This window comes from Mustela erminea, chromosome 2, assembly GCF_009829155.1.
Source record: "Mustela erminea isolate mMusErm1 chromosome 2, mMusErm1.Pri, whole genome shotgun sequence".
Taxonomy (NCBI): domain Eukaryota; kingdom Metazoa; phylum Chordata; class Mammalia; order Carnivora; family Mustelidae; genus Mustela; species Mustela erminea.
In genome coordinates this window covers 127926960-127949921 of record NC_045615.1, presented here as the reverse complement: position 1 = coordinate 127949921, position 22962 = coordinate 127926960, and the positions used below count along the sequence as shown (strand labels likewise).

The window sequence follows — 22962 nt, the reverse complement described above, 5'->3', positions numbered from 1 at the left end:
GTTGCCTGCTCGGATCACTACATTTCTATCTTCGGGGCCAATACTTAAGAAGTGCAATTACTAGTTCAAAGGGTAGCTCTATTTCTAACTTCTTGAGGAACCACCATACTGTCTTCCAGAGTGATTGCAGCAGCTTGCATTCCCACCAAGAGTGTAAGAGGTTCTCCTTTCTCTGCCTCCTTGCCCACATTGGTTGTTTCCCAACTTGTTCATTATAGCCATTCTGACTGGTGTGAGGTGGTATCTTCATGTGGTTTTGATTTGTATTTCCTTAATGCCATATTTGGAACATAAGAAACAGGGCAGAGGACCGCAGGGGGAAAGGAAGGGAAAACAGAAAGGGAAGACATCAGAGGGGGAGAAAAACTATGAGAGGCTCTTAACTATAGGAAACAATCTGCTGGAAGGGAGGTGTTTCTGGAAAAAGGGAGGTGTTTTCAGTGGATGGGGTAATTAGGTGATGGGAATTAAGGAGGGCATGTGATATGATGAGCAGTGGGTGTTATGTGAAACTGATGAACTACTGAACTCTACATCTGAAACTAATGATGGGTTTATGTTGGCTGATGGAATTTAAATTAAAAAAAAGAAAAAAATATATAAACAGCTAGGCCTTATTGCAGTAGGTATTAGGAAGCCTCATATTACAGATAAGGAATCTGACTTTTTCTACCCACACAGGTCACACAGCGAGAGAGTAAACAGATCAGGTACTGAGTTCAGGCAGTCTGGCTCCAGAACGACCATTGTTCCATGCAAGAGGGGTCTAGGCAAAACAATCTCCAAAGGCCAAAGGAGCTGTAATACCCAAGAAAGAGGCTGGCAAATCCAGCTAGGCAAGAAATGGTTTAATAAGAGAACTTATGGATAGAGTATGTCTTGGACAGCTTCCAGAGGAGTAAATGTCTACAACCGTGCCACTTCCCTAATACCCGTTTTTATAGCCTGAGAGGCTGGAGGTCCTGCTGAGGGACCACCAGGGGATAATGTTTGGGAATCTTAATGGTAGCTTGAGGGCAGATCAAGGATGTTATGCCCCAAGGGGATACTTAAGGATGTGGTTAAACAAAGAAAAAATTGGGGATTGAGGTTGTACCCCAGAAGCTTCTAGGTCATAGAGTAGTCATCAGGGAGGATTTGTTCAAGTTGGTATTAGTTCAGGTCACACAACCTTATTAAAAATGACTCTATATTTTCCAGTGACAAAAGTGAAAGATCACATTAAATTTGTTTTGTTTTCTTTGCTGTATAGTTTTTGGCACCACTGACTTTTCCTATTCTTCTGCCTCCATTTCCCATACTGGTACACTTTATATGCATGCATATCCTAGAACAAAATACCAGTTTTCAACTGAGCTTGCTAGCTCGGCTGGCAATTAATTTTAACACGTAGTTTACTTTCTGTTCTTTGTCCTTTTAATACATTATAAATCTGAACAGCGTGTCTAAAGGGCAGCTAAACAAACCAACAATTTTGTACACTTGCTGAGTCCCACATATTGCAACCTTTGACTTCAGAAGTTGTTAATGTGTAATATATTAAACAAGTCAAAGCTCCAAAAGTCACCCATTTTATACTCCTCTATTTAACTCAATGGGAATAACCCTGGATTTTCCAATGATGTATGTTTTAGAACAAAAAAGGGAAGTATGTTAATCCATCAGAGTTAGTTGTTTATTTCTGGTAAGGTCCAGTTCACTATAAATATGGCTTATGTTACTTTTTATGAACTACATCCTTCTGTAAAATACGGCACTGCAGGTCATTATGATTGGGGGTTAAGGAAAGGGGATTGAGCTGAAGGAATATTTTGCTTGCTGAAATGCTTTTGGGTTATAAACAGCAGCTGTGTCTGCTTATTTATTGCATTACTTTTGCTTTCTTATGTTACTGCAGGTAGAAAAGAGCAATGACCAAGAACTCCCCTGAAAATCCTCTCTTCTGGCTGGATTTCTCATCACATTAGTCCTCTCCTATCATATTTTTTCACTCCATGGCCTTTAACTTTGACTTGAAGATACAGCTATTTACTCTGATATTATTAATAATAAGAAAAAATAACAAAAATTCAACCTCTATTACAAGTGATTAATCTTTAATAAAAACTCTACTGGTCAGTATGTGTTATTAGCCCTAGTTGAAGTAATTGAGACAGCTTAAATACTTTGCCCATGCCCACACGCTGGTGCATATGTTAGGGCTAGAAAGGAGGCTTATTGCATGTTCCTTCTCCTTAATGCACATGTAGCTACAAAGACATCATGTTTTCTCAGCTAACATTTGAGTGTTATGATAAAGAACGGAGTCTGTGAAATCAGTCAAGAGTGAGTTCAGCTAGTGATTCTTCAATAGGTGAACTTCTATAAATTTGTTTTTCTATCTGTAAAATAAGGACAGTAGTACCTACTTCATAATAGGACTGTAAAAATTAATGGAATAATTCCTGTAAAACATAGTGAGTACGCAATACATTTCTGTAAACATTATGATGATAATTATTATTTTAAAAATTGTTATAATTTCATGCTATTCTATTAAAAGAACACATTAGACTTTTGCAAATGTCTTTGAGCTGATAACTGTTCAGCAGTTCAATAGATCAATCATGAGATATTATCACTTACCTATCTGCTACAATGGGGTCAGTTGCATAGCAGAGTCTGAAAGTTTATCATCCACATGAAGTGGTTGGGTTATTTGCCCCTCACAGAGTTTTTAGAAAATTGTGTTTGAATGTGTCTGTGTTGCCCCATTAATACTCTTAGTTTGAATACCTGGTCCCTAACTTAGAGCTTGCCATTAATTTTGAACAGATTTAATCATTTATAGAAATTTAAATGATATTAGTCGACTCATTCTGCGCTGTTCAAGAATTGCTCCAAAGGGGCCTACTCTTTGCCAAAGTCTAACAATTTTCTTTCTTTTTTAGATTTTATTTATTTTTCAGAAAGAGAGAGAGAGAGCGAGTGCACAAGCAGGGGGAGCAGCAAGAAGAAACAGGCAGAGGGAGAAGCAGGATCCCTGCTGAGGAAGGAGCCTGACATGGGCTTAGATCCCAGGACCCTGGGGTCATGACCTGAGCTGAAGGCAGCCCCTTAACAGACTGAGTCAAGTCTAAAGTGAGGATATTAAAATGAGTAAGTCACTTTCTCTTTCTCTTTAAGCAGTGCTTTTCATATTCTAATGGACATTTTAACTATCTAAAGAATTCTTTTAAAATTCAAATTTTAACTCAGTTGATATGGGGTAGAATGTGAGATTCTGCATTTCTAACAAGCTGGTTGCTGCTGCTGTTGGTCTGTGAGCCATAGTTGGAGTTTTAAGATCTCAAGGAGCTCACAGTTGTGTTTTATAATCGGAGGTGAATGCTGATGCATGATGTTATGTAAAAGAATGCATGATCAATACCTGATAAAATAGAGATAATTAGGAATGCATTATTGAAGCAGAATTTGGTTTTGAATGTCGAGTCATCTTTTACCAATCTAACCATGTAACTGTCAAATAATAATGCCCAATTTGTTTTTTGATGCATTGATAAGAGACCCTCATAGATGTTCCTGGCCTGCCTACCAGTGCCTACAATCTTTCAATATATAATTCTTAAGTAGGGGACTAACTCCTAGGAATTATACATTAAAATCTCACCCCATTGATCTGCCTTAGTAATTGTAAGTAGAGTAACTAAGTGCTTTCCTCTGATTTTGATATGCTTTCTGTTTTGTTTTTTTTTTAAAGATTTTATTTATTTATTTGAGAGCAAGAGAGAGAGAGAGAGAGCATGAGCAAGGGGAGGGGCAGATGGAGAGGGAGAAGAAGACTCCATGCTGAGTACAGAACCTGGGCTCTTTCCCAGGACCCTGAGATCATGACCTGAGCCAAATCAGACACTTAACCAACCCCAGACGCCCCAAATTTTGATATACTTTCAATCCTGTATAACATTTCATCTGACTCTTGGTGGTTAAAGTCCTAAGATAAATGTGAAACCAGAATTCTGAGAAATTTAGAGATGTGGCATGACAGGAGCAATAAATAATGACTGGAGCTGTTCAAAGATAAAATAAGCTGGATGTATCAAGGGACATCATCACATTCATCTAGTATCTGAAGATGTTGCTGAGAGATTAAAATACCAGAAGAATAGGTATGAAGAGACCCACAGTACTGGCATCACATGGGTGGTTGTCAGATAGCAGAGCCTCAGGCACTATCCTGAATCTAGTGAATCAGAATCAGCTTTCGACAAGACCTATGGATGATGCATTCGCACTTTGGTCTAAGAAGCACAAATCTACACTATGGCTACCACTGAGAGAGTCCATGATTCTGCTTCAGGTTTCAAATACCTTTTCCCAATACGGTATGTAGGTTTATAGCTACATTTATCTAGGTGATGAGCCATGGAGATCAGAAACTGATTCTAGCTCTAAACTGGCCCCAAATACTCACAAGCCCAAACTATCTTAAGGAGATTGGATTAGTGGGTAGACAGTTTCTTAAGAATTCATCATGCATGAGAATGCCCTGGAGGATTTGTTAAATGCAGAATGTAAGATCTACCTTCAAAGTTTCTGATGTAGTAGGTCTAGTATGGAACCTGAGAATTTGCATTTCGAACAAGTGTCCAGGTAATGTTAATCCTCTTGATCCAGGGTTCACACTTTAAGAACCACTGCCATAAATGAAAAGTTGGCTATTATGTTCATTTCAACCTATGTCAGACAAATCTTGTTCTAACTAAGAAAAATGCATTTTTCATTTCTAAGGGAAGGACACTCTTCTAGAGCGAATCTGTGACAGATTCAGATTCCTTCAGGGAATTGAAGAAGAGAGCAGCTACTTCAGATCTGTCCTAACGTGGAGAATTGTAGACTAAGACCATTAAGATTATGTTAGCATGGACCAAATGAGTCAGTGGGTTTTGTTTAGGTTTATTAATTATTGACCTATAAATCTTTGGTTTTCTACCTAGAACTATACCAGAAAACAAGGAAAAATTTATAAATTAAAAAGAATGCTTTTTATTAATGTTTTGACTTAGTACAATAAGGCTACATGAAACTGTATGTATATAAACACTGTATCCTAATTGAAAATTTGGTTTTCAGTTGGATATGAGTTAATAATTTTGAAACTACTGTGGCACCTGGATGGCTTAGTAGGTTATGCATCTGATTCTTGATTTCGGCTCAGGTCGTGATCTCAGGGTCCTGAGATGGAGCCCGTGTTGGGCGCTGCACTCAGTGGGGAGTCTGCTCAAGATTCTCTCCTTCCTTGGGGCGCCTGGGTGTCTCAGTAGGTTAAAGCCCCTGCCTTTGGCTCAGGTAATGATCCCAGGGTCCTGGGATCAAGTCCCACATTGGTTCTCTGATCAGTGGGGAGCCTGCTTCCCCCTTTCTCTCTGCCTGCCTCTCTGCCTACTTGTGATCTCTGTCAGATATATGAATAAAATCTTAAAAAAAAAAAAGATTCTCTCCCTCCATTTCCCTCTGCCCCTCCACCCCACATGCTCTCTCTTTGTCAAATAAATAAATATTTAAAAATGTTTTTTAAACTACTTTATATGTTTACTAGGGTTCATCAAATAAATTAACATGTTTTAGAAAATGAGAGTAATATTTCTGTTAGAGAAAGAAGTTACAAATAAGGAAGGAAGATTAGAATTGTATTGAATTGGAGTAGAAGATGCCAGTATGAACTAATTAAAAATATAAACATAGATGTGTCTATATGCATGTTTTATATACATATATACATATCTCCTAGTTCTGTTTACTAAGAGAGTCTAGAATAAGTGAAACCTCAGGAGCAATGAGCACCCCTACTGCTCAGATATTGGTTTCTATAAACCATGATTTAATAAAAGGAATTGGGGCTTCTTGGAAAAGAGGTAGATTTCAGGGCCAGGGTATAAAAAATACAAGATGAACCTACAACATATTGTAGTTCCAAAAAATAAGGTTATGCTTAAAAAAAAAGAAAAAAGAAAAAAGAAAAAGACAGAAAGAAAAAAGAAAACATATCAAAGGGTACAGGAGCCAGGCTGGCATAGTCTGAGCAGATAATATTCATACTACTACTAATAATAATGATATTAACCCAAATTATAAAATAATTCTTTGAGTTTATATGATATAAATGCATACATCTCATTCTAAATAAAAGCATACACACATACATTCATACATGGTAGAAAAAGGATAACTCTTCCTTACAGAGAAAAATTTTAATTAATAAATGTAGAAAGACTGAGGGAAATAAAAAAAAAAAGTTATCATTGAAACATCATAGTAATAATTGTTGCAAGCAAGATCCACCAATGATAGCTAAGATTAGTGGATAAATTTGGGTTGCATAGTTTCAAAGTAATCATCCAAAAAATTTATTAATTTTAAAGGATAATATACTTACTTTATAGTGTAGAAACTCAGCAGACTCCACTTGATCAAGAGATCAAGGTTTAAAATTGACAGTAATAAGAGATATTGACATCATGTGCCCTTTAAGATGCACTGTATAGGAGACATCACATCTGTGACATTATTCCTGATTATATGTAACCTGTATCTAATCATGAGAAAAATATTAGACAAATACAAATTGAAAGATAGTTTATAAAATAAGTGGCCTATACTTTTCAAATTCAAGGTCACTGAAGACAGTTAAAAACTAAAAAGTCATCACAGTTTGAGGGTGCTTAAGGAGACATGACTACTAAAGACAATGTGGGATTCTAGATAAGAACTTGGAACAGAATTAGCAAACAGTAAATATATAAAAGTGAAATCTGAATAAAGTCTGCAGTTCATCTAATAGTATTATGCTAATGTTATCTTGGTTTGATAATTGTGATATTATCATATAAGATGTTAACATTACAGGAAGTTGAATGAAGTGCATTCAGGAAGTCTCTGTTCCCTACTGTAAGTCTAAATGAACTCAAAATGAAAAGTTAAACACAATAAAAAATACAGAAAAAGTAGAAATGACCCACATTCTAGTTTCATTGCTAGAGGTAGCCACACCTTTCATTCAGGGCATGTCCTTATAGGTACTGTGATAACTTCTAATAATAAAGATTAATGAGTTAGTGAAAAAAATGGTGTCTGATTTCGAGCATCTTATAATTAGTTTAGGAAACATATCTATTGGAAGTTACTAGAGGATAATTATCAGGCAAAGTTGCAAAACTTGTGCAGTGACAAAGATGGATTTAGTATAACCTAAATGTTTCATAAACTTGCTCATTTGATGTCTGGTCATTTGCCTGGTGGATTGTAACCATCAAAGGGACTTCTGCTAGATTCCCTTGGTAGCACTTTTTTGCTTTGCTCTCTCAGTGTACTGCCTCATAGCTTCCAACTGCCACTACCTCCTTCCTGAAGCAGAGCAGAATTATGTGAACTCATTTACTTGAAATCCGTCTGGGATACATGATGAAATGATTATTAGCAATATTTTATGTGCAGAAATTTCATTATATAAATTACTTAAATTAATTAAAATAGAGAAACCTAATGACTAATGTTCAAAATCTATTAACTAATTGAGAGAGACAAATGAATTCCCATGCCTTTCTACATGCTCTCCTTAATGCTGCTAGCAGTCAGTAACTTTGTTTATGAGAGTTTAATTTATATTGAAAAAAAATGACCTTTTAATTTTTCAGTCTTAAGCAGAGCCCACTTTTGACTACCTTTTTCGGTGTCTCCAAGTTTAAATGATTCAGATTTTGAAAACCTACCATCTGTTAACAAATAACGTTCTCACCATGAAGGCAGTGATTATGTTTGTTGCAATTTCACAAGACAAGAAACCAAGAAAAATATAAGAATAGAAATCAGAGAAGAGCAAATTCTAAAGGAAAGAAACTACATGAAATGAAAAAGCATGAACAAACCATCTTTGCTGCCAGGGGATTAAGGGTAAAAGAATGTGAAGCAAAACTATGGTTAGTTGAAGTTGTAAGAGTGAAGAAGAGAGGGAGAATGTTACAAAGGTGAGCTTTTATTTTCAGTGGGAATTACTGTTGCATTTCATTCAATATGATGTTAAATATAAATCTTTTGAGGCTCTAGAAATAAGATTCTGGGCAAGGTCTGACTGATCCTTAGTATTATAGACATAAAGATGATCCCTTCAGAACATAAGCAAAGAATTACAAAATACTATAGATGAAGGAAATTCGATAGACTGTATATATCTAATTATTTAGAGTCTATTAAGTAAAGCTTAAATATAATAATAATAATAATAATAATAATAATAATAATAATAATGCTGCTAGCTTTTACTGGGTTCAGGGTTTGTGTAAAGTGTTTTGAATGCCTTTTTCTCTTTTACTCTTGACACTCTCTCTACTACATTGACAAGAAAACCAAAACTTTTATATTGTCTTTATCACCATAAAGGCTTCTCAGCTGTGTCTCCCACAAAATAGGCCCAACTTAATCTTTCCCAGCATCCAACTTGTTTGTTTTTTCCTAAACGTGTTCAAATTCAACTGGGCCCTTGAATTTGTAATTCCAACTTTGTTCATTCAGCAACAGTAAATGTTTCTGGGTGTTTGCTCTGTGCAAAGCCCCAGGGATAGTGCAGTGAGAGTGGACCCAGGGATAGAGCAGGGAGAGAAGAAAGGAACCCAATTATTGTGGGACTTACAGTTTACTGTAGGAAACAAAAACAAACAAGCACATTTATAAAGTAAGGTCCAAAGATTATCATAGAATTGCTATGAAGACTATAAAATAAGATGATGTGAAGCAAGTATTTGGGGGAGGAGTGCCTTTAGAAGATGTGTGCACAGAAGACCACTTTGAAGAGATGGGTTTGGAACTGTCTCCTCAAGGTAGGAAAGAACCAGTTAGACAAATAATACAGGAAGAGTACGCCAAACAGAAAGACAAAATATGCAAAAATATTTAGTATAAATGAGGCTAGTGTCTGAAAGACAGACAGAAAGCCGGTGTGGCTAGAAGGTGGCAAAATGTAGAAGGAGTAATAAAATATTTAGTTGAAATAGTAGGCAGGGCCTTGAGACCATAGTAGATATTTGGGTTTTGTTGTAAGAATAATGGAAAGTTTTTAGAAGATCTTAATAGAGGAATGGTGTGATTTGATTTTCATTTCAAAAGATCACTTTGTCTAAGGATTAGAAATGGATTCTGGATGACCAGAGGATAAGCATGAAAAAAATCATCTTGGATTGAGATGATTAATCCGAGAGATGACACCACTCAGAACAAGACCAACTGGCATAGAATCCCTCATGTCCATCTGCCTCCATGGTACTGCCATCTTCTTCAGGCTCATGATAAAGGGCATCTCTCTGCCCCTAAAACTAATTGCTCATCCTTACCATTGACCACAGGATTAACCAACATCATGGAACATCCGCCCCCCACCAATGTCCCAAATGTACAATTTCCTTGTCTGATATTTTTCATTTTGCTTCCTTATTTTTTTTTTTAAAGATTTTATTTATTTATTTGACAGAGATCACAAGTAGGCAGAGAGGCAGGCAGAGAGAGAAGAGGAAGCAGGCTCCCTGCCGAGCAGAGAGCCCGATGTGGGGCTCGATTCCAGGACCCTGGGATCATGACCAGAGCCGAAGGCAAAGGCCTTAACCTACTGAGCCACCCAGGCGCCCCTCATTTTGCTTCCTTAATGAATTGTTCCCTTTTATATTCAAGTGTTTATAAGTACCTGTTAATGTGAAAAAAAAAAAAAAGAAGTCTTCTCTGGATTCTTCTCTTTAGTTATTATTCTCTTTATTAACAACTTAAAACATGGGTATAAGGCCCTCTACTGTCTCCATTTGTGACTTTGTTGCTGCTCTTGGTCTGAGTTGCTGGAGATTGTGTAAAATATAAGGCATAGCTCCCAGTACACAATCCTCAATTGTTTGACTTATTGGTTTGCTTGTTCTGTATTCCTGTTTTCCCCATTCCCCACTCCCATTCCTCCTTTTCATGGGTAATCATTTTAATGATTTGATTAATGATTTGATTAGTGTTTTGATTTTAATGACTTAATGTTTGACAAACTCCTTTTTTTAGGAGTTTTGATGTATGTAATGATGTTTTGTATGTATTGAATGTATTATAATTTACACAATTGTATTATGCCTTAAATTTCATTTCATTTTTTTTTAAGATTTTATTTATTTGACAGACAGAGATCAGAAGTAGGCAGAGAGGCAGGCAGAGAGAGAGGGAAGCAGGCTCCCTGCTGAGCAGAGAGCCCTATGTGGTGTTTGATCCCAGGACCCTGGGATCATGACCTGAGCAGAAGGCAGAAGCTTTAACCCACTGAGCCACCCAGGTTCCCCTTCATTTCATTTTTTAAGGTATATTATGTTTTAATGTATCCATGTTGCCATATGTGCATATCATCAATCCCTCTCCCTCTGCCCCTTCCTCCACTGTCTCTCTCTCTCTTTCTCTAACAAACAAATAAATTTTAAAAAAGAAAAAGTAAAAGAGGAAAAAAAATACAGGTCTAAACTCCCTGATTTCAAAAATTATTACAAAGGTACAGGTATTCTTTCCTCTTTAAGGCTAAATAATATTCCATTGTTTAAAATACACCACATTTTATTTATCTGTTCATCTGCTGATGGATGCTTGAGTTGCTTCCAGTTTTTGGCTATTGTGAATAATGCTGCTATAAACATAGGTGTATGAACACTTTTTTAAGATCCTGTTTTTAATTCTTTTGAGTATATGCCCAGAAGTGGAATTGTTAGAGCATATGGAGTTCTGCTTTTAATTTTTGAGGAGCTGCCATACTGTTTTCCACAGTGGCTTTACTGTTTCACTCCAAATTAATTCTTTTCAACTATTATGTTTTTCAGATCAAATATTTCCTCTTATTTCTTTATTGATTGTCTCATATCTGTTTTATATCATTAATATGCTCTACATTTTTGCCTATATTAGATAGGAGTTATTCTAAATTGTTGACTGAAAATTCCACTAATTATGATGCATGTGGCATGTACTGTTCTTCATTTATAGTAGCTGTACTCCTCAAGTCTATAGATATTTGGGCCTGTAAACATGTGTTTTTTTAAGGCGTTTCAGCTTCTCTGTCTGATAATGTGTGTTGAACAAAAGCCAAAATCTAAGTAAATATTGTACTCCTCCTGGTATTCTAAGGAATATGAAGGTATAAACCCCGAGAAAAAAGTGCCAGATCACACAGTCTATGGCCAGGACTTCACCTTAAGAATCTTAGGGAAACTATTTGCAGAATACTTCTCTTTGGGTGCTTAGAGTTAGAGAAGAGAAAAGAGTATGTGTCCAAGGCTACTTAAGAGTCTACTCACACTTGTCTTCATCAACACCTTATCTCTGGTGCCAGCCCCTGGGCCATTATAAGTCAAGGTGCCATGGAGGCAGGAGTAGAACTTTAAAAATTCCTTTCCACCTCTGCTCTCAGTTCTGCCTGCATCCTTCCGCTTGCAGGTGCACAGAAGCACCGCTATGATTGTGGAGACCTAGGTCTCTTACTAGAAGAAGGGGGTGGGTGAAAGAAATATACTCACTGCACTGGTAGTATTTTCACTCACACCAGTGAATCCTATGCATCCTATACCAGGCTGCACCATTGAAGCCTCTTAGTTCCCTGAATGCATGTTTAATCTTCAATTATCTAAAAACCAATAACAATGGATAGATTGAGTCCACTTGGAGGTTTCTAATAACTTCTCTCTTTGATTACCTAAGAGGGACTGTGGGTGGTTTAAGGGAGAAAAGGAAATTGATGCCGTTGTGCAGACTTCAAGAAGCATGTTGTCACATGGTGGAAGGGCTCAGAAGAGCTGAGATGAGATTGCTATTTGGCAAATTTGACACTGGAGGAAACACATTAGTGGTTTCTCCATCTGATAAGCACCTACAAGGGTTGGGATAGAAACAAGTCATAGAAACAACTGCAGTCAGAAATTGGGCTTTTTATACTAGAACCAAATATTCTAAATGTTAATGACTTTTACCCCTGGGTGGTAAAATTGTGTATTTCTTTTCCGTACGTTCGTCAAACATTATGAATTTTCAAAATGCTCACCATGAGCTTCTATCAAATGCATAAATAATAGAAAACACATTTTAAGCTGAAGACTTACAGCTTTCCCACTGTTCTCTTTATTAAGTGAACCAGGAAAAAATTTCCTCTCTTTCTGCCAAAGCAATTATAAGAGATGCTTGACTATGTAAAAAAGAGGATAAAATTACCCTTTAGGAAAGTACGAGAAAGAGTGTGAGTTTTTGGCCAAAGAGGAGTAAGTTAAAGAGAAGAAACTGGTCGTGAAGAGAGTCGATAGAAATGGTTTCTGTCCATAACAGGCTGAATTGTTACACAGTTGATCTAACTGGCAGATTGACTGGATAAATTAATTATGAGCACTTTTAATGATATCTAGACTGGGGGGAAAGTTGGCATAATCTCACTCTATAAAACAGAAGTTATTTTTCAGTGAATTTTCACATTATCTGCTGATTGATTAATTTAACTAAGTATATAAGTTCTTCTTTGTATTTAACGTAAAATACTTATTTCCAGTATTGATGAAGGACCCACCAGACTTTAGAAAGAATTTGTAAAGTAGAAATTGTTTTGGTCAATAAAAAGGATTAAAAGAATGACTCATATGTTTAATATAGTAATAGCTCATCTACTTTTTCTAAATGGTAGAGAATACTTCTTTAATAGAAAACACTTAGAAAAAGCTATTTTAAAAAATAATTAAATAACCATATGACATTTTAATTCTTTTATTTTTGGTAGGTGTTACTATTTCATTATTCTTTCTTGTATCGACAGTTCTGCATATGTTCTTCTGTAAGTGATCCATATAGTGAATAGTTGCTATTTAATTTAATTAATTAACTAATTAACTAATTAAAGTTTTTACTTATTTAAGTAAAGAAAGAGACAGAGAGAGTGAGAGAGGGAACACAAGCAGGGGGAGTAGGAGAGGGAGAAGCAGGCTTCCTGCAGAGCAGGGAGCCTGATGCAGGCCTTGATCCAGGAGCCTGGGATCATGACCTGAGCCAAAGGTAGACACTTAAGGACTGAGCCACCAGATGGTACAATAGTTGCTATTTTAGTTGATGAAGAATACACCTGCCATATGACTGATCCACCCAACTCCAAGATATGCCCAAGGTAAATCAAAACATATGTCTGTACAAAGACATGTACACAAATGTTCATAGAGTTGTATTTGTAGTAGCCGGGAATTGCAAACAACTTAAATATCTTTCAACAGAGTCAATCAACTATGTTATGGGCTGGCATACTATTCAGCAATAAAAATAAATGATTGAGTCGTACAAAAACACAGGTAAATCTCAAAATAAGTGTGCTGGGAAACAAGCCAGAACAAAAGTGTGCATGTTGTATAATAACATATATAAAAAATTGAAGCTAATCTATCGTGACAGAAAGCAAAACAGTCATTGTCTAGGGATGATGGAGGTGAGGGAGGGATGGACTAGAGTTAGCTTTATGAAGTACATTTGTTTTGTTTCTCTGGACTTCTGTGTTGACTTTCTACTTTGGTGTCATTGAGTTAGCTGTTGCAGGTTTGAATCCGACATCTTCACAAGAAAATAACTGGAGGATGGAGTGCCTGGGTGGCTCAGTGGGTTAAGCCTCTGCCTTCAGCTCAGCTCATGATCTCAGGGTCCTGGGATTGAGCCCCACATCAGGCTCTCTGCTCAGCAGGGAGCCTGCTTCCTCCTCTCTGTCTCCGCCTGCCTCTCTGCCTACTTGTGATCTCTATCAGACAAATAAATAAATAAAATATTTTAGAAAAGAAAAAGAAAAGAACTGGAGGAAAAGAATCTCTCTCTTCTTATGTATTGATCTTAAAAGAAAAGAGCTTATTTCCAAATCCCAGCTAACTTCCTGGGGTAGAATGTTTGGAAAAATAGCTACAGTTGCTCTACTCTGTATGCATGTGCCTTGCAATGTGACCTCTCAGATACTCCCATCCAGAGATGGATGCTAGTTTCCCACTCATGAAATCTGGGTTTGCCTTTTTTCTTGCTTTGGCCAATAGAATGCAGTGGAAGTGACACTATGCCCTTCTGAGCTTAGGCTTCAAAGGTTTTTTTATACCTTTGCTTTTTCTCTTGCAAAACTGTTCAACTTCAACTTGAACAACTAGGGCTTGTCTGCTGGATGAGACACACATGGAGCAGAGATGAATCTTCACAGCTGAGATCATTGTAGACCAATGATGAATACCCAGCAAGTAAGCAGTTCTCCACAAATACATAACTGAACCTAGCTGAACCAGAAGAATCGCCAGCTAAGACCAGCCTAAATACCAACTCACTGAATTATGAAGTAAGCAAATGGTAACTGTTTAAAGCTACAGAGTAGGATGTTTTATTACACAACAAAAGCTTAAATCCATATCAGTCCTCATTCCATTGGCCTGAGAGGGAGTGGTTTTGAGAACAGATGGGCTAAGTGAGGAAGAGGGACAGAGCTGGAAAAAGAAGGGCTCCCTTAGCAGAAAAAGGGGGAGGATATTGGTATGCAAACAATCATATGTATTTTAGTAACTCATGCCTTGAAAATTAAAATAGTACTTCTAGGTCAGAGGAGCATTGCACACAGTGATGGTTTTTAACTAAAGAGCCATTGCTTCCAGCTCTTTATGAACAGAGAGGAAATAATTGAATTTTGGTGGTGATATTTGTTCAATTTAATTCTGAATCACTCATTAGGAGGAAAAATATGCTTTGGGCTATTTTGCAAAACCCAGTACTAGGGATTATAATTTCCTTTACTTTGTTTATGAAGATTTAACTTATATAATTACATGAAAAATTACCCAGCAGATGTGTGTTTTCAACAGAATTCCATAGAGTTTCCTAGTATAGGGCACTTTTCAAATCGATTTTAAATTAAAGTAACTTAAAAGAGGAACAAAACTTGTATGCATATTCTTCCTGTTGAAATTATCAGTAGAGTGTGGGGAGACATAAAGAATAAAAGGAAAGCAAAAGACTACTCTTTGGTCCATAGGAAACCTATAATTTAAAGTATCATGTCTTCCATTTGCTTTCAGAAGATGTGATTATGATGGATGGTGCTTCAAAGCGATTATAAAGTTTCTATCAGCTGCATTTACATGGCCAATTATATGAATCTTGTCAACCTTCTGGCCTGCTACATTGTTGCTGAAAAAATCTGGTGAGTACTCATATACAGAATTTTTTTTTTCTTTTTTTTAAAGGGCATGATTATGTAGCTAAGGAGGCTCCTATTTTCAGCTTGAGCCTGTTAGAATGTTTCAGCTGGACAATAGTGTCTAAAGCAAGATAGATGCCTCTTCATAGCACAGAACAATAGAAAGTCACAGGGCTACGCACTTTGTTATTATATAAATTCAAGTCTTAAAGGAGGATTATATATTCTCTGTGCCTGTTCTTCCCCTTGAGGGTTTTCTTTTCAGATGGAGGAAAAATACATCAGAAAACTTTTTCCTTTAAACTCTCACAGAAAAAAAAAGTCAATAAATAGCACAGGTTTTCCACTGAGCTATTATCAGTATTCCACTGATAATTACCTATGTTTCTTGAAAATCACAGGTAACATTTATCACTTTAAAACATCCAAGTGTTATAATAGGTTTAAGTAATGTATAAGATACAGGTGAATGAATCTGTGTCTGTCCAATGTCTGGGACCGAAAACCATGGGGATTATCAGGATATAGGCATTTGTGCAGGAAGGTCGAGTCAGGAACAGGGGCTGGTTTACCAGGAGCCTAGTGAGAGTCGTACAATAAAATGGAAACAGGCGAGAGAAACCAAAAGGAGCTCACACAAGTAAAGAGGAGCCAGGGTGAGATCAGGGGTTAATTCCAGACAGAAAACTGAGAGCCAGGATGTTACCTATACCTTGGGGACAAATTTTGTTTGTTTGTTGTGTCTTGGGAAGACTGTGTGTGTGTGTGTGTGTGTGTGTGTGTGTGTGAGAGAGAGAGAGAGAGAGAGAGAGAGAAGAGACAGAGGGGGAAAGAGAGAGAGAAGGAGAGAGAATGGGGGAAGACCAGAAGTTCAAACAAACAGAAATTACTTGGTCTTTAGAAATTGGCATGGCATGAAGAAACATGAGGCATCAACAGCAAAAATGATCTCAGTAACATCCCTTCCTTGTTTCTTCTTAGAGTGGTTCATATTCTTCCTGTGAAGATAAGAGTCAACACCAAACAAGGTGGGCGGGGGCAGGATACCACTTGGTAGAAGTAAATGAGAATGTGAACAAACAGGGTACTGAATTAATAAAGAATAGGCAGTTTCCGGTTTGGGAGAAATCAAAGGCCACATTTCTTTTAGCTTCTCTCCCATTTTCTCTTTATTTTTTGAACCTCCCTAACCAGCGGTGGGTGCCTAGTTTAATAATGGACTTTCTGCTCCTCCTATACCCTCAGAGCCATCAGAAGTTGCTAGAGACAGAAGTGAATGATTCTGCAGGGATACATTTATTTGGTACCGTTATAACATCATAGACTGCTGCACTCATTGTATAAAACCTTTGTGGCTTGTTCTAGCTTTTTTACATTGACATTTCATTATTGGTGAATCAAAAGGAAAACCAAGTCTTGCAAGAGAGGCCTGTGAGGTCTTCCCAAGACATTGTGCAGCCAGGCACCTACTCCACTTATACAAAATGTTTAAATGAATTCAACAAAAGCAATTCAGTTGAGTTAGGAAATTGTTTGTTTGTTTGTTTGTTTTTTAATCATATAGATCAGGGTTTATAAATAAATCTGAATGCCTTTGGGAGTCAGGCAAGAAACATACACGTGTGAGGTGACCAGGTATGATAAAACATTCACTTTGTATAAATAGGTGAACCTAATGCAGATATTAAGATATTATATATCTATATGACACACATATATGTGTATAGGTACGAACATACATATAATATATATTCTATATCATCACTTAATATAAATAGAGATAATAGTTCACCAAGTATAAGAGTGAACTAGAGAATGAAGCTCCTCTGAAAGTCACACAGACGTAATTTTGTTAAAATTTCCTTGTTGGTCAGATTTGATCCATGGGTCTCTAGTCTGACAAATCAAAATTCTGATAGTTATTGAAATTTTAGCATATTTTAGTAACACATGGATATAGCCTGTTTCTTTTTTTTAATAGGAAAACCAGAAAGAAATAAAATATAAAAATATAGATCAGTGAAACATTTGCCCAACTATATTCCATGGAATTCTGATTAGCAGGATGTTTATAGGGATTGCAAATCAATAAGAACTGAGTTTCTAGAATGGTGGAGGCATGCAATATGCATGTACAAAGAAATATATAATATAGTATGAGATCCTGAAGAGTGCTAGGAAGAAAAATGAAGTGGGAAAGGGAATGTTGTATGCAAAAGGTGGTGCTGAGGTGATATTTTTGATAGGATGTTCAAGGCTCTCATGAGTTGAGCTTGGAAGCCAACACCTAAATGAGCAAAGACTTAGAAGAATGTTCTAGAAAATTAGAAATGACTAAGTGCTTGAGGCTGGAGTGAGTGTGGCTCATTAGCGGGATAACAAGAAGGCTAATGTAACTATAGCTCAGTGAGCAGAGGGACAGTTAGACCACCAGATCAGAGAGTGGGCAGGCTACATTATTTAGGGCCTTGGAGGCCAGGGTAATGATGTAAGCTTTATTCTAAGATTTCATGAAGCCATTTTGACCATGAGAGGCTTCTATACTCACTTAGGTTATAAAAAGCGTCACCTAACTGTTTTGTGTATGTGAGACCCAGAACAGTCGAGTATTAAAGCTCAGAAACCAGTCGCCATAGATGCCTGGCATCTGAAACCTCCTGTCTCACAGCCTATCATACGCATGACCCTTCAGCTTACCTAGACAATTATTAGGTGTTTTTACAACATACACAATAAACACAGAGGTATATTAATGATGAGGGAGCTGCTGTACATTTGCTATTTAGGAACCCTTAAATATAATCGAAAGAATGAACCTGTAACTGTGCAGAGGAGTAAAGGGAGAATTTTAGTATAGGAAAATCTCTTCAGTTTTTCTGAGAATCCTCTTGTTCACACTGACAGTTTTAAGACCAGTTTTGGAATTGTTAGTGTCTCCTTTAAGCATCTCAACTCCATAATGTAGAAAGAAGTGCAAAGATCGATGTATTAGATCAGAGTTTCTCAACTTTAGTACCACTGGCATTTGGGGCATTTGGGGTTGGACTGTTTGGCGTTCTTGCTGTGGGGAACTGCCCTGTGTATTTGCAGGATGTTTGGGAGCATCTCTGGCCTCTACTTATTAAATGCCAGGAGAATTCTTTCTCCTTGCTCCCCACTGCCCCCAAGGCCTAGTCAAGACAATAGAATATGTCTGTCAACATTGCCAAATATCTTCCGGAAGAAAAGTTGCCCCCTGGGAGAACCACTCTGTTCAATGACAGGAGTAGTCTGTACCAAGTCTTTTCTAACAACTTAAAAATATATATGAACATGACAACAGCCTGTGGAAAGCAAACCTGTACTGAAAATCATCTAAACTAAAACACTGCTGGGAACGCAAGGCAGATTGCCAAGACCTCGTATCAAGGTCACACTCAGTTCATTGAATCTTGATAAAATCTGCTTGAACTATTTTTTCTTTAATTCAAGTGGTTCTTAGGGCTCAAAGATAACTCAAGCAGGGTAATGACAAACCTGATGTCTTCACCCAACTGGTAACTAGAAGGGAGGAGATGAGACTCCGATCTGCCTGACGCCAAAGCCTATCTTTTTTCCCAATACATTATGCTATGTTCTGTCAAGAAAACAAAGGATTCTTTTTTATAGTATGATCTGGTGTGTAGTTTGAAAAATTAAATAACTATTATCCATCTCTTCCAAAATGAATTTCTGTTTTTCTGAATGATTGCAATTATTATTATTAACAATAATTGTTACAGTAATAAAATTTTAAATAGCATCAAGGACTTACCATGTGTAAGGCGTTCTGAGAAATGTTTTATGGGTATGATTTGAGTAAATCCTCATAATAACCCAATGAGCTAGATTCTATTATTTATATTTTACAGATTAAAATTTATATTTAGGCAGAAATATTTCCTAAATAAAATATTTACTAGATAAAAGAAATATTTACTAAATGCCTGGACCCTCATTAAATCCTTCATATGCATTTAGTCTTCCTAACACTTTTATGAAACACAAAGGATTTTCCTTTCCATTTTGCAGATGAGCAAACTGACATGTAGAAAAAAGAATTAACTAATCAAAATCTTGGAAGTTATGTAGCTGGCATTCAAATCTGCCTTTGTCTGACACCAAATCTACTATCTAACATCCTAAGTATTTGTTATCCTTTCCTGGTATCAGTGGTACATTAAAATATGAAAACAGTTGTGAGTGGACATAAATGCCTTTCCTCTCACAAGAAGCTAGCAGTAAATACTTTCCAAGTGATTTTTTTCCCTTTTTCACATTAAATCTCTTTGTATAGAGACATCTTTCTTAGAAAGGAGTTCTATCTTTGCATTTCTCCCTTTCCCTGTATTCTCCTGCCTCCCCCGACCAGGGTCTCAGAGCACAGAGTGCAGAAAGTGCGAGGACACAGAATAAAAGGAAATGTCAACCAGTAAGAATTAGACTTCACTTCCTGTCAGCAAGTACAAAAGGTGAAAAGTAACATTTGCTTTGGCAAGCCAGAAATGCTTATGTTTCTAGTCACACTCTGTCTTTATCCCCTCTCCCAGGCTTCATCTGAAAGTGTCCCCATTAGAAGCACAAGAGAGCAGCAGGCCAAAGAACACATTCTCCCTTTAAATATGGGGTGCTGGAACAGATGTTAATTTATTAAACCAAGATTGAAGCTTGATTCTCTCTGTCTCATTGAAATATTTTGACAATGATAAAAATACATGCATTTGACTTGTCACTTATCGTTCAGGATTCCTTCTGTCATGACTCATAAAAACTACAAACTCATAGGTACTACAGCAGGAAATATAAAAGGGTTTTATTTTTTCCATTCTAGAGGTGTTCTATTCAAATGGACTGTGTACAGGGTATCTGGGTGGCTCAGTCGGTTAAGTGTGTCTGCCTTCAGCTCAGGTCATGATCCCAGGGTCCTGGCTTTGATTGAGCCTTGACTTGTGCTCTTTGCTTAATGAGGGCCTGCTTCTCTCTCTCCCTGTGAAGCTCCCCTTCTTTGTATGCGTGTGCTGTCTGTCTCAAATAAATAAATAAAATCTTAAAAAAACAACAAATGGACAGCCTAACAATTTGCATATATATAGCTTACAACACATGCCCTCATGTTCTGATATAAGAAAGATGGCTACATCAGCCAATGATAAGCGATGATTGAAAAGTAGAGTCCATTTATTAAATCATTGATTGTAAAATGACATGACCACAGAAGACAGATATGTAACCGAAAGAGGTAAATTGGAACACCATGAATGATGGTAGAAAATCGTGGGGAGTGTGGTCTAAGTTGGTATATATGTTTTCTCTGAATCAGGCGCTCATGACTCGACGCTAGTAGGATTTTGTTATGCAAGAATGTGGGCTCTGTGTTGCCAGATTTTGATTTATAAGAGGAACCGGAAATCCATATTTTCAAGTTAAATCTTCTGACTTTAAATGTTGTTAGATTTCTTTCTCCTTTAAAAAAAATACTGCTTATGCTGTTCATATGTTAATTCACTTGTAAGGGATGGATATTGATTTTATAATGTAGGAGCTTTGTGGTATTTTGCACCCTGCTCTATTTAGGGAAGCTTTTATAAAGGCTTGATGAACCTCAGTATTTGAACTCACTTGACTGGGTATCACCTGGGAGTGGAGCTTGTTACAAATTCATAACCAAAGAAATTCCAGTTTGGTGGGTTGGAAGTGAGGCCTTGGGATTCTCCTGTGGATGACAGAGTAAATATACTTTAAGTGCTATCTTAAAAAGTGAGAGGAAGGAATTTATTGGATCAGGGATTGACAATCTATGGTTTATGGACTAAATCCAGTCTTCTGATTGCTTTTATATAAATAAAATACGTAAAAAATAAAAATGGATATAAACAAACAAACAAGCAAACATTTCTGGGAACATAGCCACATCCAATTCATCCATGTATTGTCTAGAACAGTTTCATGAGACAAGGGCAGAGGTATAGTTTTGATAGAGACTGTAGGGACCTCAAAGCCTAAAATATTTACTGTCTGTCCCCTTTATATAAAAGTTTGCTGACCTGCTAGACAAAGTAGGTCATATGTCTTCAAATCTCAATAAACATATGGCTTCTCAATATTATCTGGGTTCATAAAAATCCTGTAAAAAGGATCATATTACTGATGATGTTGATTTATAATTTGGTTTTGTCCAAGCCATTTCTCCTAAGCAAAGACTATCTTGTTGCTATGACAACAGCTACAGAAAGCTATATAGAGAAGAAAAAAAGGCAGCAAAAACAGTAAATGTTAGACTAGAGAAAAGGACAGTAAAAGGCTTGCGATTTGTCTTTGACTTGCAGGGGTGTAAATACAAGCATACCCACATTCTCCCCCATAGGTGAAATGGTTCCATATGACTCGGAGGATCCCTGCCCCTCCCACAGGCCGTCCCCTATTACCATCTCCACAAACACCATCTGTATGTACTGAGGAAGTGATTTCACAAATAAATGAGTCATATGCCAGAACTTTTCACTTGTCAGTAGTGTGGATAATGGGTTTATGGAGGATTAAAAAATAGATCAATGTTGAATTTCAGTTATCTTATCCTAAATTTATATGAATCTTATTATGACTAAATAGTCCCACAGAATCTGAATAGCTCTCATATTTATCAGTTTATTAATAGTCATGTAAGCTAGCTACTCTGTCGCTTCCATCTCAGCAAATGCCACAACCAGATACCCTTTTCCTCAGCCCAAAAACCCGAGAGTCAAAATTAATTTGACCTTTTCCTTCTCCAGTCAAATCCATATAGCCACATCTTAGCCCCTTCGTACTACCTATCACTCTGATCAAAGCCACTATCATCTTGTGACGGCCAGCTGTGGTCACCTTCTTACAGATCTGTCTACATGCTTGCCTGTTCAGAAGAGAGTCTCCACTCAGCAACCAGACCTGTATTTTAAATACATAGATCAAATGACATGGCTCAAAATGCTTTCCTCCATATCTTCATATCACGGTTAAAGATCCAAAATCCTTCTCATGGCCTACCAGACCCCACAAATCTGGTCTCTGAGGACATCTCAGTCCTCATTTCCTATCACTCAGCCAGTTACTTCTCTCCAGCCACATTGGCCATCGTCTTGCTTTTCAGATGCCTAGACACAATGTGTTCATTCCTGCCTCAGGGCCTTTAGACTTGCTATTTACCTCCAGTAGGAAATCTCTTCCTACAGTCCTTTGCTCTATGCTCCCTCTTATTCATGTCTTCTCCCCAAGGGATCATCCATCAATCTTTATCCACGAAGGCAGAGAGCTTGTCTGTGTTGTTTCCTATTTTATTCATAGCACCTAGACAAAGCATGGTAGAGTAGGCATTCAAATTTTACTAAATGAATAAATGAAAGAATGGATGAATATAAATTTCAGGATTGAATTTTGATTGATTTTACTCTTTTTTTGCAAGATTTGAAGACATCAATATCTTGTACCTTGAGCCTATTAGGACAGTAACTGCTTTGCATCCAGAAAAACATACCCAACAAAAGGATTAGATAGAATGGAAATACTTAACATAAAACAAAACAACAAAAAAACTCCACTCCAGATTATTCAGACTCATTCTAAAAAGATAAAAAACAAAACAAAACTAAGGGTATAAAATCTGAGTGCTCTGATCAGCAGAAAGACCAGAAGGGACAACAGTCATTGGGGAGACTGTAGGTCAATGGCCATGCCCCACTATGCACTTCAGCCTT

The 22962-nt window shown here is 37.0% G+C and overlaps 1 long non-coding RNA gene across 1 annotated transcript; it reads left to right on the top strand.

The window, feature by feature from the left end:
• Positions 1-3077: 3077 nt before the first annotated feature.
• LOC116584971 lies at positions 3078-19868 on the top strand. Its single transcript, XR_004283403.1, has 3 exons — positions 3078-3138; positions 15093-15217; positions 19783-19868. It is a non-coding gene; the product is annotated as an uncharacterized LOC116584971 (long non-coding RNA).
• Positions 19869-22962: the final 3094 nt, after the last annotated feature.